We start from the raw sequence: 16,923 nt of genomic DNA on the forward strand, positions 1-16,923 counted from the left end.
AGGGAGGCTTTTCCTTTGGTGATACAGGAAATATTCGGTTAGGGATTGGAAAGAACCTTAAAGATCATGTAGTTCCAAACCCCTGTCATGGGGGATGATCTTTTTTTCCTTAATGTGAAAGAACAGGGAGCATGCACCTGGATCTACATTTTGCAACAAATAATTCCCAGGAGTATCCTGATGACTTCTCACGCCAGGGGAGGCAGGGGGAACAAGCCTTCTATTTTGCAAAACTTCCATGCAGGGTGTGGTTCAGATGTGCTCCCCCACATCCCTCTAATCAGGGCCATCGAGAGCTGCAGCATTTATCAGATGGCTTTCCTTCTCCAGGTCTTCATTCACAAATTCATTTCTGTGCAACAATGCCCAGGACAGCGCTAATGAGTTTGCTGAAGTGCTGGAAGCAGGATAGCCATGGTTTTGTGGCGCTCTGCCCAGGTTAATCAGCCCTGTTTCTCAGCAGTGTTAATTAGGCGAAGCAGAGATCTCTGTGGTGGCGAGTATATTTGTTCTGATGCTCAGTTATTTCAGGCAGCTCCACATTGCATTGCACTGTGCTGGTAGACCTATACTCAGCATCAAGGACATTAAGATGCAACCCTGTCCAATAGCTCTGTAGGCTTCCAGCTCTCTCTCTTCCAGTAAATGGGGTGCAAGTTTTTCATCATAAATTATCAAAGAGATACTCCTTAGAGACAGACGTAATGCTGGACTGAAACGCTGCCCCCCTGCTATGAGTAAAAATACTGTCATTGACTCAAATAAGATGAAATCCTGATTCCAAGTGAGCAGTGTGAAGTAGACAAACTCTTCTGAAATGCTGCAAGTTAAACAGCTATCTAAAAAGTGAGTATTGGACATTAGCATGTCAGGTGTTAATGGCTTTTGTCAGTAGCCACCAGAGGCAGAGCAGTTTTGCTGGCAAAGGTAGGGAGCTTGTTTTACCATTGCTGGGTAACCAGAACCCCACAGTGGCTTGCAGCTATAGAAACCAGTGCCCAGAGCCTGCAGGTGCCCAGTGCCAGGAACAGCTAAACTATGCCTGTCACTTTGCACCCCTCGGACAACCTCGCCAGACTTTCTTGCATGGGTATGGAAAGCTAGGGATGGCCTGAGCAGCCCTTAGGGATGCCAAATATCTGATTTGCACATTAAAAAATCAGGAGTGAAGAAATAAAACCTTCTCAGTCTACACTGAGTTGTGGCTGGGGGGCAACTCTCACTTCCAGCTGAACAAGGTTCGTTAGGCTTTTTAGGTTGGATCCCAATTTTGCTTCAGTACTAGCCCATCTCTTTTCTTTTCCGTCATGGCCAACACTATAATTATTCTTGAAAGACAATCTCCTTTATACAGCCTCTGCATAGTGAACACCCTATGACATCCCATGTGGCACCTCCTGGGACATGCTTCAGACCCCCTGGCTTGGGAGCTGCAGGGGAATATTCATGGCTTGTCTCCACAATGGGGTGCAGCCACTGGCCTTTGCCTGGCTCAGTATCTCCACTGCTTGCCCTGGTAGAAGTTTCTTCTCTCTTTCTTTACAGGTGATCTAGATGTCATAAGGATGTGGAAATGAAATAAGAACTGGAGTGTGAACCTGTTTCTTCTTACAAAAGAAATGGGTTATGCCCGACATGGTCAAACCATTACAGTGCTTGCTCCCTGCTTGCTCCTTTGGCAGAGCTTTCTACTGCTGGTACTGTCTGCAAAATTAACATATTGAACAGGACAGAGGAATCCATGAGGGGACCTACATTACAGAATCATAAAATATCCTGAGTTGGAAGGGACCCACAGAAATCATCAAAGTCCAACTCCTGGCCCTCCACAGGAGAGCCCCAAAAATGTGGGAGTGTCCAAAGCCCACTCTGGCAGGCACCTGGGAGAAGGCATGTTCTCACTTGAGAGTGCATCAGGACAATACTTTGGTTTAAGGAAAGTTAAACTTTGCAATGTCCTTCTTGAGAAAGTTCATAGCAATGCAATTGTCGTCCTAGAAAAATCACTGAACGTGGGCTACTTTCAGGCAGAAATATCTCTATTCTTCCTATTTTCTTTTCTTTTTAAGAACATTATGTGGGCCTGCTTGAATCAGAATGTACTAATTGGATTATTTATGCTGCATTTGATAAAGTAATTGAAATAAATTGGAGGGTTAATGACGACTCACTGTTTTGGTGAACCCTCATGGTATAAACAGCAATAACAGGGAATTAGGCTGTTTCACGAAAACATTTTGGTTTCTGTGAAGTTATGGTCTTTGATCAGTTCTCCTAAGTAAATTGACACTGCACTGATGGTCATAAAATCAATGTGAGGTGACAGAAACTGGGTTGCTGTTTTTGTGGAACAAGAGCATATCCTCTGTGTTCCATATACATTTTTTTTCTCTCCTGTAACATTTTTAAAATATGTTGGCAGGGGTAAAAATCATATTCACACAATATTTCCCTCAAAATGGGATTGTAACGTAGTCCCTCCCCATAGCTGTGGCTTATCTCTTGACCTCCATCTTCCTACATAATCTAATTCACTCCTTTTCTTGCTTGATGCCCCAGAGACATTTGCTGCAGCTCTGAGGAGCCCTGGGTGTATCTCTGCTCACATATCTGAGTGCCATGCACTCCCTAAGCACCTCTGTCTTGGGAAGATTGTGACTTCCTTGCCTGTAGGGGTAGCCACATAACAGCAAAAGAAGAGGCCACCTCTCCCTGCTTCCAAAGCTGTCATCCCCTAGCACTTGTCTCTGCTCAGCCGTGCTGCAGCGTGTGACTAATAGCAGGGGGCTGCTGCTCGGCGCTGCGCATCAGGGCAGAGCTGAGCCCTCCCCTGCTATGCCTGGGAGCAGCACTGTGCTAAAGGTGGTTTAAACATTTCCTACGATATTATCAACCTATCCTGCAAACCACAGTGAATGCAGCAACGCAGGAAAATGCACTAAATACACACTGCCGCTGTCGGCTTTAAGGATAACCGGATTGGTAGAGGTAGGGAAAAGGTATCAAAACAAACCTTTGGCTCTCAGTGGATGAGATGTGTACTGTTGGAAGTAAAAGTACTGATAATCAGGAAACTATTCTGCTGCATCAATATGCTTGACAAGCTGAAAAATAGCTACAAAATTGCATGAATATTTCTGTGTAAATTGCATTTAAACTAATGTTAGTGCTTCCACTTGTAGATTACGAATTAGCAACTATTCTTCTGTTGATGTAAATTTAACTTCTTCTTGTTGTTCTCTGCTTTTGTACCAGCTCTACTCCAGTAGAAACTGAAGTGCAAACTTCTCAAAGCGTCCAGATGGCAACAATAATTATTATCTTCAGCTACCATGATTACGTTGCCCAATCTGTGATATTGTAAATCAGTTTTCAGATGGTCACAGGAGTTGTATCAAGTTTGTGAAAAACATTGCTCATTATATGTTTGTTCAGAAGAATTGAACCAGAGCGCTGCAACTCTTTCAACATAAGTAAATCAGTGTGGAAGTTTAGATCTAAAAGGGACTCTGAGTTTGGAGAGACCAGTATGGTGGGATGCACACAGTGAGGAATCCATCAGTCATGTGGCACAGAGTCTAGGTTTCTCTGAAATCCACACTCTCAAAGTGGGTTCAATCAAGGGCTATGCTATTTTCTCTTACTGGAACCAAACTAAAGTGTAAAATGAGAGAAGTCTCTTCTTTGGGCCAAGGCAAAAACACGACATTCAGTTGTAGCACCACTGATATTCAGCACCACTGAAGTGAGGGTTCAGCCCTAGTGCAATTTGTGAGATTTGCATGTTTTAATTACAAGCTTGCATAGGTTTTGCCCTCCAGAGTTTATTTTTCCCCTTAACCTAATTCTATCCAATCTGTCATCTTTTCTTAGTAACATTCTGAGGCCACAATTTTTTTCTTGCTGAAAATATTATCTCTAAGTGTTACATATTTGCAGGGTAATGGTGACATTGAAATGTAAGGAATGACACACTGATTTTTAGCAAGGCTTTTATAAATTGTCTTCTTAGATTTATGATGTGTCATTTGATTTACAGCACTCCCGCTTTTGTAGATGCTGCTATCTGTTAACATTTCTACAATAGCCCTTTTTTTTGACTTCTCAAAGGCTAAAGTAACACGTTTACTCTGATATTTTTAAATTTGGATAACGTGATAGTCATAATTGCTGACTCTTAATAAGAACAGAGCTTGTTTTCCAAGATACTATTTTATCTTGAGCCCCTGATTTGTTAATCTTACAGCTACTATGGGAAAAAATTGCTGTTTAAATTATAAAGGTTGCAAAACTTACTCTGACAAATAAGTCTGTCTTTTGGTGCTCTCAGAATTGCTCCTGAGTTTGATGTATTCTAGATTTTTTTAAGGTCTTCGGATTTTTTTCCTGAAGATTATCAGTAGTCAAAGGTGCTAAGCTTCTATTTTCTCAAGGCATGAAGACTGAATTTGGTTTTTTCTATAATGAACTCACTGTAGTATCTTTATTGGAGGGATTTCAAGGAATTTTCCCTCACAATCCTTCTGACTGTACATTTATGTCAATTAAGAGTCTATTTATGGTGCAGAGCATCTTTTCCCATGCTGAAGTATAGGAATGCTGCCTAAGTGAGTGCCTCTTCCAGGCTGAATGTATTACTGGGGTCTGGTCTTGCCACTACTGTGTCGTAATACGACACGAAAAGACAACACGGACACTGCTGCTCTCCAGGTGAACAAAAAGAGGGCCTTTATTTTCTGACTCTAACATTTATAGTTTTCCAAAAGTGACAGTGGATTGGAGGGTGACAGTGCCACCTCTCCAATGACACTGGACAGACCAAGAGTCCATCAATTCTCTCCTCCTCCATGAAAGAATGCAAAACATAAGTTGTTTACAGAACTGTGTGTGAGAAAGTTTGTTACAAGAATGCAAACATCAGAAGGCTTAGAAAAGTCTTAGAAAATCAGGGTGACACTACTGAGGGTATATTAATAGATGATATTTTCTTTCCTGCTAAAGGGAAGAAAAAGGATGGCTCAGATAACTCTTACAAACTCAGAGGAGGCCCTTCAGCTTCCACAAGGCTCCAGTTTGCCTTTTGCCCATCACTGGCCAATACTTGTCAATGGAAAACTTGTCTTCTTAACTGATACATGGTGTTACCTGCCCAGGCCCATGCTGCTCTGTGAGAAAGGTGCTCCCTTCCTTCATGGTACCCATGAAACTTATGAATAAAGTTTCAGAGAAAGCCATGGGACTATTTTCAAAGACTGGTTGGAGAAGGAATGTAATGCTTTGTTCTTTGCCAGTTAATGGGCAATTGCTTTCAACCGTAGAGAAGTATGGATGTATAAGCATGGCAGGAATATATTACAGCAGTATTACAAAAGGGATTACTATGTTTAGAAACAGACATACAGAACTATTTGAAAACCATGAAAATATTTCTGTATTGGATTAACTCCAAGGTCAGGTCTGTTTCAGGTGACAAGCTGCCAGATGTCAGTCTTGTGGCAAAATCCTCAGGTCAGCTATTGCCTTTATGGTCCAGGAACAAGCACCATAGTGGGCTTGCTTGGTCCTTTGTGGATGAACCACTCCATGGCTGTCTTTAATCCCTGCATTCACAGCTCCATGGAACTTAGGCTGGTCCAACACCAGGAGTGTGATGGAACCAACAGATTTAGAAATAATTCTAAACATGTATGGTGGTTATTTTGTCTATCACAGCCGTGGTTCTTAACTGTCTGTTGGACTTCCCATTGTTTCTCTTTTTTTGAGCACACTGCCATATAACACGTGGGCAATGTGAAAGGTAGTGAACTACAAGGTGGACATCCCATGTGACTTTTTTTCCTTTCTTTTCCTCTTAGTTTGAGGTCCATTAATCCTACGTAATCTAAGACTGAAGATATTATGGTTTGTAGGGTTCCACCACCACAAGCCCCCTCCACCCTTACTATAAAAGTTTTGTAGTAATTAGTGAAATTTTCTGCAACCTTTAAAAGTGTCCTGACAGGTTTTTACCCCCTAGTTTATTAGGTAGCCACAGTTAGGCTTTCTATGACATAGCCTAGGGTTGTGTGCTTGTATGAAAGGCAAGGAAGTGAGTGAAGTTGATGATAAGAAAGGCCACTGATGTGGCTCATGTTCTCCCTGCTCTTGCACAAACACATGTGATTTCTGCTGTGATTTGGGAGCGTGCATGTCGTGGGCAGATTTCACATGGACATCAAAACAAAGATGAACAAGATGCTTCAGACAGCACTGCTGAGGGAAAAGAAGAATAAATGCTGCCCGAGCTAAGAAAATAAGAGAAGAAAAATATATTTCATATTATCTAGAGACTGTTGTCTTAAACAGCTTACATTTAAGGCCTGTTTTGTAAAGATATATAGCAACACCTGTTTTTGCAAAGCCTTTGAATATAGACAAAGCAAAAACTTGCTACGTGTATGACAACTGGACTCCATGTTCAAAATAGCAAGGCTTTTTCAGACCATATCAGGCACATTACCAGTTACTTTTCTAGCAAGAATGATGAAGAAAGATGCAGTATAGATTTGCCACTGGAGATGATAGTTTGTCTAACTTTATGCCTTGAATCTTTTACTGGAATCCTCTGATTTAGGAACATAGTGACTTCTCTTGAGACTTTGGCTGCTGCTCTTATCCCTCCCAGCTGTCCTCTTATCTCTACTGCCAGGCTAGGTAGAATCAGTGAAGGAGATTTTAGAAAGCCATGATGTTGGCTGTGGCCTTTGCATGTCTTTTTCATGAGTATTAGGGCTGTCCATATGCTGAGTGGAGAGGGGAGGTGGAAATCTCTAAGCCTTCTTAGCTATTCTAAAAGATAAGATCACTGAAATATTCAATGATAAATGCTGTCTGTGTACTGTTTTAAAGATGTTGCGGCTATTCAATTTACTTCCACTTTAATTATCTTTAAATTTTAATTCTGTATTTCTAGTTATTTTCTGAGGCAGAGAAACACAAGAATTCCATGGTGGAAATAAAACCTTGAAGGAGAAAACACCTGCTCCCGAAGAGCCAGGGGTATCTTGTGCTTCTGCCGGGGTGCGAAGGATACACTAAGTGCAAAGTTTGCCAGCTGGCAAACTCAGAATTTTCTTGAAGGAAAGTAAAACATCCTCTGAAAGACAAAACCCTTTAGACAATTCTTTTTCTCCCCACTTCATCTAGAGAAAAGCAACTGAGGTGCAGTAATGGCAAAGTCTGACACAGCTGAGAGCAAGCCTGTGCACAGTGATTGGAGGGAAGACACAAGGGCCAGGATTGTCTTTTAATTTGTCCATTGCCTGAGGATGAAAGAAAACTGCTGTCAGTCACAAAGTGCAAAGGAAGATATTCTAGTGTGCTTAGGACACGAAAGGGACTCTTTTATCCCTTCAGTGATCTATGAGTAATTTCTAAAGTAAAACCTTCAAGTCACCTGCAAAGCCAGTTTCAGAGAGAACAGTAGCAAATATTTCTTCTAGGAGTTCTGGAGGAAAAAAAAAGAAAAAAAAGAAAAAAGAAAAAAAAAAAAAAACCCCAAACATTCCTGCCCTTTATTTTGTCTGGTATTATCTGCTGTACAAATGTCATTAAGTGACATTTTTCTCCTACAGGCCATCGAGTATATAGGAGGATTACTATTCCTTCCTTCTCTCTTCCACTGAAAAACAGATAGTGGCTGACAGTTAATGAGGGGGACTGTAATCTGACAGCACTATGAAAGCTACTGACAGAAAAGATCTTGATAGTGGCATAAGAAATTCCTTCTATCTCAGACTACCATTAAGGTGCCTGTCTGCAGCTGGGGAGTCAGGATATTCTTCTCTAGTCGAAGCTTGTTAGATCTGTATCCTCTTGTACATCAGCAACCTCTTTAAGAGGAAAACCCAAAACAGTTGTGGGGAAATAAGAAAATAAAGGCATTCAAAATATAAGGACCTACTAAGATTAAATTCCTAAAAAGGAGTTTGTTGCCATCATTCTGTGCTCAGCAATTCAGCTGTATTTTGCTTTCACTTGTAGCGTTATGCCCATGTTACTCCACGTGCATATGTATGGATATAGAAATGGAGATTTCACTGTGGGAGGTTCTGTGTATCACATGGGACTTTCCAAACTGAGGAACGTGATGTCTAAATTTACATGACAGACAGCCTCCTCCTGATTTTGGATAGTATGAGCTGTTCTGGATTACTTGTTCTAGACCATGTGGCATGAACAAAAACTATCTTCTCAGCCTCAGCCCTGTCCCTTCAACCCCAGAGGAACACTACTCTGTGGTGCAGGTATTGACATTTCCCTGAGGTGGCCCCTAAGTATTTCAGAGCAGAAGTTTTTTCTAAATATGCACTCAGGATTTTTACTCTGGTATGCTCAGCCCTATAGTTTTAAACTATTTAAACTCTGGACATTGCTGGTGTTAGAGACAGAAGTTTCTGACTGATGAAGTTTCTGATGATGAATGTTAACGATTTGGACACAGCTTCTTTTTGAGAACAGGCAGTGATTTAACTTCTGAGATCTTTTGCTGTGCTTGAAGAAGGAGTTAATGCAGACCTGTATTGGAGGCTATGAGAAAGGCAGTGGTGGGAAGTGCAGCAAACAAAATGTGACCAGAGAAGTTAAAACTATGTTTTGTTTTCAGAGAGTCTGAAGCACTGAACACTTTTTGTATCAAGTTTGTAACTTGTTCAGTCTTTATTGAACTTTTCCAAAGAGTTGTCCCTTATATGTGTATTTCAACAAAAAAGAGAAATGTTGCTTTGATGTAGGTTTTCTCTTTCTTTGAGCAAAGAACAGGCCATCCAGGTGCTCAACCCCTCCTAAAAGGAGAACTCAAATGAGGCAGTCATCCAGCCTGTCCCTTGCATTTTGTAGAGTTAAACTTCATGCATTCTTGCCAAAGCTCTGATCATTTTTGAAACTAGCACATATAAATGCATACTGTACTCTCTGTATTTTTTCCCACTGCTATGTTGTCTGCTCACAAAAGGTTGTAATTCTATGTGCTTTTCTCCAGTTAGCCCTACTTTCTTTTTTTTTTTCACCTACACATTCAATTTTAGTGTGCCATCTGCTTTCAACCTGCTTAATGTTATACTCCAGCTTTTAATGACAGAGTATATAACCAAGTGCCCTGGTTCTTACTTTATTGCTAAAGATGGCATGCAGACCTTCTTTAAATGATTCCAAATAATCTAAAGCCTCTGTTTGGATGGTTTTCAAAGGCAGCCCAGGGTTGTCAAGCTTCGACTGCAGAGCTTGTGAGCACTTTTCATAGGTTAATCTTTTTAAAGGCCTCCATCTGAGGTTCTTTAGTTTCCTAAAGGCTCTTTTTTTGCCTACTTCAAAGCTTTATGTGAAAATTACTTACCTCATTGTCTTAATTTGTCCTGACAGGTGCAAACTCTTGTTTGACCTAAAATCCAGGGAAAAAAAGAGCCAAAAAATCCCGACCTTAAAAAATGCATTAAATAATTTTTGTCATTTTTATGCACCAAACTGAAACTTCCTTTAATACCTGATATTTTAAAATCTTGAGCCCTGATTATTTCTGGAAAGAGACTGAATCAAAATAGTGTGGACCTTCAACTCAGGAATCTGATCTTAATTTTGAAGCGGAATAACTTTAATAGCTCGACTGACCTTAGTCAGTTTGAGCTACTTTTTGGTTCCCTAGCTGTGGAAATTGCAGCTTTTCTCTGGAGGTCAGCTTTCTGAGGAGCAGCAAATAACCTCCATGAGTGTCCTGGGTTTGTTATCCATGATGAACACTTCCTCCAATTCCCTGATATGTACAAGGGATGGTGCTGATCTGGAGGCAAACTGCTGGCCAGGACAGAAAGCACTGAACCTTTCTTTTGTCCAGCTTAGGGATGTGAGTGCAGAAGAGCCCTGCTTTGGTGGTGCCTGTTGAGTCCCAAGTGCCAGTCTAAGCAAGAAGGCCATATAGCCTGACAGCAGCAAGAAAAAATATTTCTTTATTTTCTGAGGTTTTCATACAAACAGGAGGCTGGTTTTCTTGGGTGTATTTCTGAATAGATGTTTTATTTCCTTAGATTTTGAACTGTGGTTTCTGCTTGCACATAGGTCTATTAAGGATTTAGGAAATCCCCGTGGGCACCAATCTGCATCTTTAAGCATGTTAAGTATCTTTACAATGTTGTTCTTCACTTATCCATGGGGAGATAGCTCCTCAGCAGAAGTTAATATTCTTTCTAGAAATACCTCTGCTGTACAGAAAAGATATTTTTCTCTATAAAAAAATATAGATTGGTTTTGCTAATATTCCCAAGCAATTTCTCAACAAGGATTAATTCTCAGTTATACTTTGTATATTTATCCAGGTATCTAATAGAAATTTTTCCTTCTTTTTTTTTCTTTTTTTTTTTTTTTTTTTTAGTAGAAAAGTCTAATTGGAATGGATGAAATGACATTATCAAATACCAGAATGAAGATCACCAGGGAAATAATCTAGCTGCTGTACTCTAATGTTAACTCAGTGCTTCTAAGTAATCAGTAATCAGCAGCTTGAATTAGACTGAGATAGATCGAGCTGAGTGCTTGACTATTCAAAGTGAGTGCAAGAGATCTGGGGAAAAGCTCAGTGCAGTCAAGGGGAAAAAAAAATGTACTGCATTAAGCATGCAGGACTAAAGAAATCTTGCTTCTATTTTATTTTAAGTAAATACATTATCTTTTGATATATCTTGGTCTTTCTTCATGTGAATAATGAATCATGCTGCACTTCAAGCCCTGATTAATATTCTTAATTCCTCTCCCTTTTTCGTTCCTGCAGCTGGCAGATGGAATGCTGCAGATCAGACAGTGCCATATCAGTAGTGTTTGCACTGCCTGTGAACAAATGGTGTTACAGCCTGCATGTTTATCCTCTTTGATCCATACACAACTGGAGCAAGGTGCAATTATCAGGACTGGATTTTTTTTTTCTTTTTTTTCTTCTTTTTTTTTTTTTCTTTTTCTTTTTACCTTTTTTCCCCCCTATCTCCATGATATTAACGCTATTGGGAGCAGATGCTAGAACACAGTCAGTCAGCCAATTTCTGTAATGCCAAACAGTTTTCTACAACAAGGAATTCAGGAAATCATAGGAGACCTGTATCCAGAATGGATGTCCACATCTGTCCTCCTTGGAAAAGTATATGCTAGAGAAATGCCTGTCTTCCACCAAGCTGGGCTGAAAATTCCTTAGTTGGAGTGTCAAATGTTTCTGTGCTTTTCTGTGCCACTGCTAATTAAGATGGATGTACAAAGAATCCAAAAGAAAGATCATCATATTAGTAAGAAGCTCAGTGATGATTTCTAATTAGCTGAAAAGTGAATGAAAGTTCAATTCTGTTTGCTAGGGGCAAAGAATAAGTTCTCAAAATGAAAGAATCCTAATTACTTTAGAAATTTTAAGCTATTCAGATATTTCTATTTCTTGTGAGTTAGTAGTTATCAAATTACCTTCCAAGTAAAAGAATTACTTTTCTCACTAAATGCAAACTCAATTTTGATAGGCAAAGCAAAACCTTCCTGTTCTGTCATGACTATTAGCAAAAAACCAGTAGAAGAAGAGTGACCATTTTATAAGATGCACGTTGGTTTCTAGACGCTAAAATTAGATGAAATTTTATGTGTTCAGCATTGCTATCATAATCTATGCATTTACAATGAAAAGATTTTAACCTAAGACATTATGCTATGCATAATTCCCTTGTTTTTGGACACGGGAGGGTTTGTGTGGTTTTCAGTCAGTTTTTTAAGAGGGTATGCGTTTTCTCATGTATCATATAGGACTTGCACCATCCCACAAATGCACCAGTGACTTATTAACATATCAGAAGGTGATTGCCTAAAATTAGGGACTCTACTTTGAATATTCTTCTTCTTGGAAGAATGTAGGTAATGAATCAAATGACCTCCTGTGATTGCTTGGATACGATTATTAAAAAAAAAAATAGGGAAAAAGTCCAGTATCACAGGTTATGAAACCAGCACACAGAACTGCAGCAAAGCCCCTAGGCTCAGACATCATAATCCCTCACCAGCTATTTCTCTGAAATGTTTTGGGACTTTGGCATTAAAAGGATTCAGTGATTATAACCATGATGTTAGCTTGCAGGAATTCGAAGAAAAGTGTATTGGAGAACACCCAGAGAAAATAATAGATGTGAGGCTATGAGACGTCCATTTAATTGTCAGAAATATTCTGAGCATGTTTGCATTTAGGTCACGTCAGTGCCACCCTGGCTGCAGCCTCAGGTGACAATGCAAAGCAAAGCAAACTCAGCTCAATAATTTCTATAATTTCCAGCTGTAAGGTGATCATCTAAACAGGTTCTCACATCCTCATACTTATGAGACTCTCCATTTCCTATAGTTTCATCTTCTTTGGATTGAAACCATGTTTCAGTCATGTTATCATTCTCACTGCTAATGGCTGAAGGCGCTCCTGTAAGCTTCAAGTATCTGGTTACAATTTCCTGCATGTGTCAAATGTTCTCTACATTGTTGATGTTACTGAACTTACGTTTTTGTTGCAGTATTTGTCAGAATGCTAAATCCTCATTGTTGCTGCGTAGGTGCTGTGAAATGCTTTCTGCATTCTGTGCTGGAAACCAGAGCACTGTGGGTTTACATGCTGTACCAGCACCTTTCTTATTTTGAACAAAACTACCTCATTCTTTTATTTTTTGCTCCAGTGTCTAAAATAATAATAATTAAATAAAAATTGTTGAGGTGTTTCATGTATCTAGTGGCGTAAAGATGTGTCATGTTGATTTGATTTACCACTCTGATGTACAAAAAGGCCAATTTTCCCTCTGGCAACCTGTGACAGTTCTAACACATTTTGCATTCCAGGCAGGTTCCAGGCCAAAACCAGAGGTGTATTAGAGAATTTGTCTGATACAAATTTGCCCAGGTCTTGCAGGATGCCGAATCAACAAGCCTAACATCTGCAAACCAGTTTGTTGTTTTTTTTTTTTCCCTCCTTCCATGCAATCCATCACTGTTTTTCTACAACATCTGAACTCACAGTGAACTGTCTGTTCTAATAGGCTTCATCTTCATTACAGGATAATATAATGTGTAAGTGTAAATCGGTAATGAGATGTTAGTGCTCTTGGAGAGTGATTTATGAGGAGGAAGTTAAATTCTAGTTAAACAAATACACTTCTCTTTGAATGCTGACAGAAAATGAGTAGAGCATCTGATCATTCCTTATATCTTTAAGAAATGGCTTCCTAATGAAATTAGATACTTTAAATATCTAGATCTCTAGCTCAAGACTTGTTTGACATTTCATTATCATATTAATTGCATTTTTAGTTGGGCAAGTTTAGACATAAAACTTGGGTACTAAGTACTGTGTGAAAAATTGACTAGGGGAATTATAAAGATTCTAATATCTCAGCATTTTCTTTGCTTTTATTGATCATTGCAATCTAGCTGATGTGTCAGCAGCCAAAAAGCATTCTAAGTTGATATATTAAAAATGATACAACCTTACATCTAGATTTATATTACATGCAATCAGGTGACACAAAAATGTGATCTACTTTGTGACTTTCAAATTTTTTTATGTCAAAATCAAAGGAAACTAGACTGAATAATATTCATATTTTAGTGCTAGTTGTGCTTATTTATTCAGGGATTTACTGTGATATGGTCCCTTACATTTATTCTGAATGAAAGCCCAGAGAATTATAACTGCCCTAAAAATGTAGTTTTCCAGCAGAAAATTGTTTGTGTTTAAGTATAGTTAGTGTAAGCTTAGTTGTTACAAAATTGTTGTAACAACATCAGCCTAGTTATCACATTTTGGTTTTGTACAGATTTTATTGAATTATATCCTGAATAATACAGGGGAAAATGACTGTTAAAAATAGGACAATTTTTGTTGGGATTTTTTTTTTAAAGTTGCATACTTTGAATTGGATTTGTCTGAAACCTGGTGTTTCATGTAATAGTCTGGGTGGGTGCTTGGTTAAAACAAAGCTGTCTCATGTTACCTAAATTATCTATGCTAAAAACCACAGCATTTTCTGATAGTTAAAAATGCATATGATAGGTAAAACTTATAGGAAAAAAAAAGAAGAAAGGACTGAAGGTTTCAAAGTGACGTTTAACAAAAAAATAGTTCTGTTTTAAAAGAAATCCCAGCTGCGTCTAAATTATTGCCCTGTGTGCTGTTAAATGTTTCATTTTTTTATCCAGCTGAACCCAGGTAAGGCAGGGGAATCAACAGCCATGTGTATGAAAAATTCTTCCTTGGATCAGTCATTAAAAGAGCTTGGTCCAGGGAGAGATGGGTCTCAGGGAAAGATGGGCTCAGATTTGTATTCTGACACAAACTTCCCCTCAGGTAAGTGGGGAAAGACCATAAATCCCATATTCCAAACAAAAGGGTTTGTTTTCATTTTCAATGGATCATAAAATCCTTGGGGCTGTTGTAGACCTAAGGAGAGGCTTGTGCTCTACTTTTCTGAGTTTTCTAAATGGGGTTTAATGAACTTTTCTGTTTTACAGTGTAATCTGCAGTCACAGAACCACTGTTTTCTTTTGTCAGTCTGGAAACAAAGATCATTTCACAAGGCAGTCCAAGAGTGTCTAGCAGAAATATTCTGGAAACCTCTGATGGGATGAAGAAGGAATAAAGTGAACAATAGGATTGTATCAACGTGTAAGAAAACACGGGGGGAAGACCCCACAAAAATTGTACTTTTCCAGGCTGTAAGTAAGGGAAGATGGAGGGGAAAATGATGATGAAATACTGAAATGACAATCAAAAGGAAGAAGATGCAGTCTGACCTGGGGCTCACTGGGGGACATGCATGTCTGGAAATGTAGGACCCATTGGGTCCTCCTGCTTCTATCTACTTCATTCATCATCTGCTTGGGTGGCACTGCATTTTTTTTGGGGGGAGGGGGTAGAAATCACAGAATATTCTGAGGGGGAAGATTTAAAGGGACCCAATTGAAACATAATCCTCAAGGAAGCCTCAAGTGAGAGGAGTTTGTGTCTGAAGATTATTTATATTGTTGAGGTAGATGCCGCATGTCTTCCTTTTTTCCTCAAAGGGTTCTTTTTTCCTGTGACATCCATAGGGTCAATCCAGACCTCTGTACGCCTGGTCTCTTTCATGGGAAAGCTTTGGCAACAAAGCTGATCTCAAACTTCTCCACCAGGTTACTTTCTGCCTTTCACCTTTACCTCTGAAAAAAACCATTAATTTTTATGCTATCCTCTTCACTTTAGACTCCAGAATGTGCTCAGAACGCATTTGGCTGTCAACTCAGTTCTTTGTTGTCTTGCAGTTTTACCATGTGTCGCATACAAAACCAGAAACAACTACCAAAACAACCACCTTTTCCCCCTTGCTGTTGTTAACTATTTCTTTTTAGGTAAGGATTTTCTTTTCAAAGGAAAAATATCACTAACACAGCAGATATGAAAATATATTTTTTTTCTGCATGGATATATTTATAACATCCTTTTTCAGCAATATTTCAGTAAGGAAAGCAAAAAAAAATTATGTTGCTGCCTAGTCAAACTCTCTGCCTGGCATGTGGTCTGTCTGCTGTGCTTGTGCATGTTACAGCTGGAATGTACATCAAGTTAACCAGCTTCATCTCTTCAGAGCAGCAAGGTGGGCTTTAATCTGCAGTTAGTAGAAGTCCCCCTGCTCTGTCAAAAGACTTCTTTCTATTAACTCTAATAACCCACCACCTCTCACTGTGCTCCCTTGCTTTTCTCTTCTATTGCTATTTCCAGATTGACTGTCTGATCGTCAGCTGCGTGATCATGACCACAGTATCTAGTGGCTCTTTCAGGTGCTGTTTCTTCTGCCCGCTCCCTCTCACCCTGCTGACATATTGCATCTCCAGAACTAAGGGAGATTTATCAGGACTGTATTCCACTTCTTCCAAATCAGACCTTCTTTGAGGGAAGAACAAGTGCTGTCTTCTGTTTAACACTGCTGGCCTTAGTCCAATTTTCAGTATCCAGTGGAAGGAATTTTGTATTTGAAAAGTGATGCTTGTGTATGCTGCCAGAATTAAAGAACATTTTTTATTCGAGGCAGAGCTCAAGCAGTCTCTGCCTCAGGTATTCCTGCCCTGTTGTTCCAATGATTCTCTAGAAGCTGCAAGTTATGATCCTAGTTTGTTCCCTGATCTTTACCAGACAGGAAACCATTCTAAAACAATAGAAAATGACCATTGTCTAATTTATAAGAGGTAATAAAATTGTAAAAATACACCATGTTGATGGTCTACAAAACCCTCAGTGGCCAATAAAGCCATCTGATGGAGCTGAAACATCTGATAGTCTCTGGAAAGAGCCCTTTTGGGTCAGTGTCTGCTGTGGAGGAACTGAGTGCTTTCCATATAGAAGGGGGTACTGTTTGGGAGGAAAACTACAGAGATTTTACTTTTAACTAGTCTAAGTTGAAAAGAGAAGGACAGGTGGGGGTTTCTGAGAAAGCTGTGTATCAGGGGTGGTTCTTTGGGACTGGCCTTATGAACACAGCTGAGCATCTAGACAGTTAGCAGTGGGGTTGGGGCTTCCCAGATGAATGAGGAATGGAGTGGGTAGAGGTAGAAGTGAAACACCAGAATGTTCTTAAAAACAATCTTGTAAAATATCTCTTTTAAGATGCCCACCAAGAAGAAGCTTTAGTTACTATTCTAAAAAAAGTGCTGTGAGCAGAGCTTTGGAGGAAAACAGGCTTTCCCAAAGCCTGGAGTAACAACTGGAGACATAAAACCAACACATAACACAGAGAAAGTGAGGACTGTAAATACTGAATGGAGGGAAGGGTTTAGGTCGAGATGAAATTGCTTTCCTTATTTTTCCTAGACTGCTTTATACAGTGCTCTGGATTGGTACACCATTTTGGAGCGCATGGCACTTTT

At 39.6% G+C, this 16,923-nt stretch overlaps 1 long non-coding RNA gene across 2 annotated transcripts in view; it reads left to right on the forward strand.

The window, feature by feature from the left end:
• The window catches only part of LOC119710180, a 68,412-nt gene extending 53,565 nt beyond the window's left edge, over positions 1-14,847 (forward strand). For both annotated transcript variants that reach the window (XR_005259510.1, XR_005259513.1), the window contains exon 3: positions 14,536-14,847. This is a non-coding gene — a long non-coding RNA (uncharacterized LOC119710180). The remainder of the gene's footprint in view (positions 1-14,535) is intronic.
• Positions 14,848-16,923: the final 2,076 nt, after the last annotated feature.

Source organism: Motacilla alba, chromosome 1 (assembly GCF_015832195.1).
Source record: "Motacilla alba alba isolate MOTALB_02 chromosome 1, Motacilla_alba_V1.0_pri, whole genome shotgun sequence".
Classification (NCBI taxonomy): domain Eukaryota; kingdom Metazoa; phylum Chordata; class Aves; order Passeriformes; family Motacillidae; genus Motacilla; species Motacilla alba.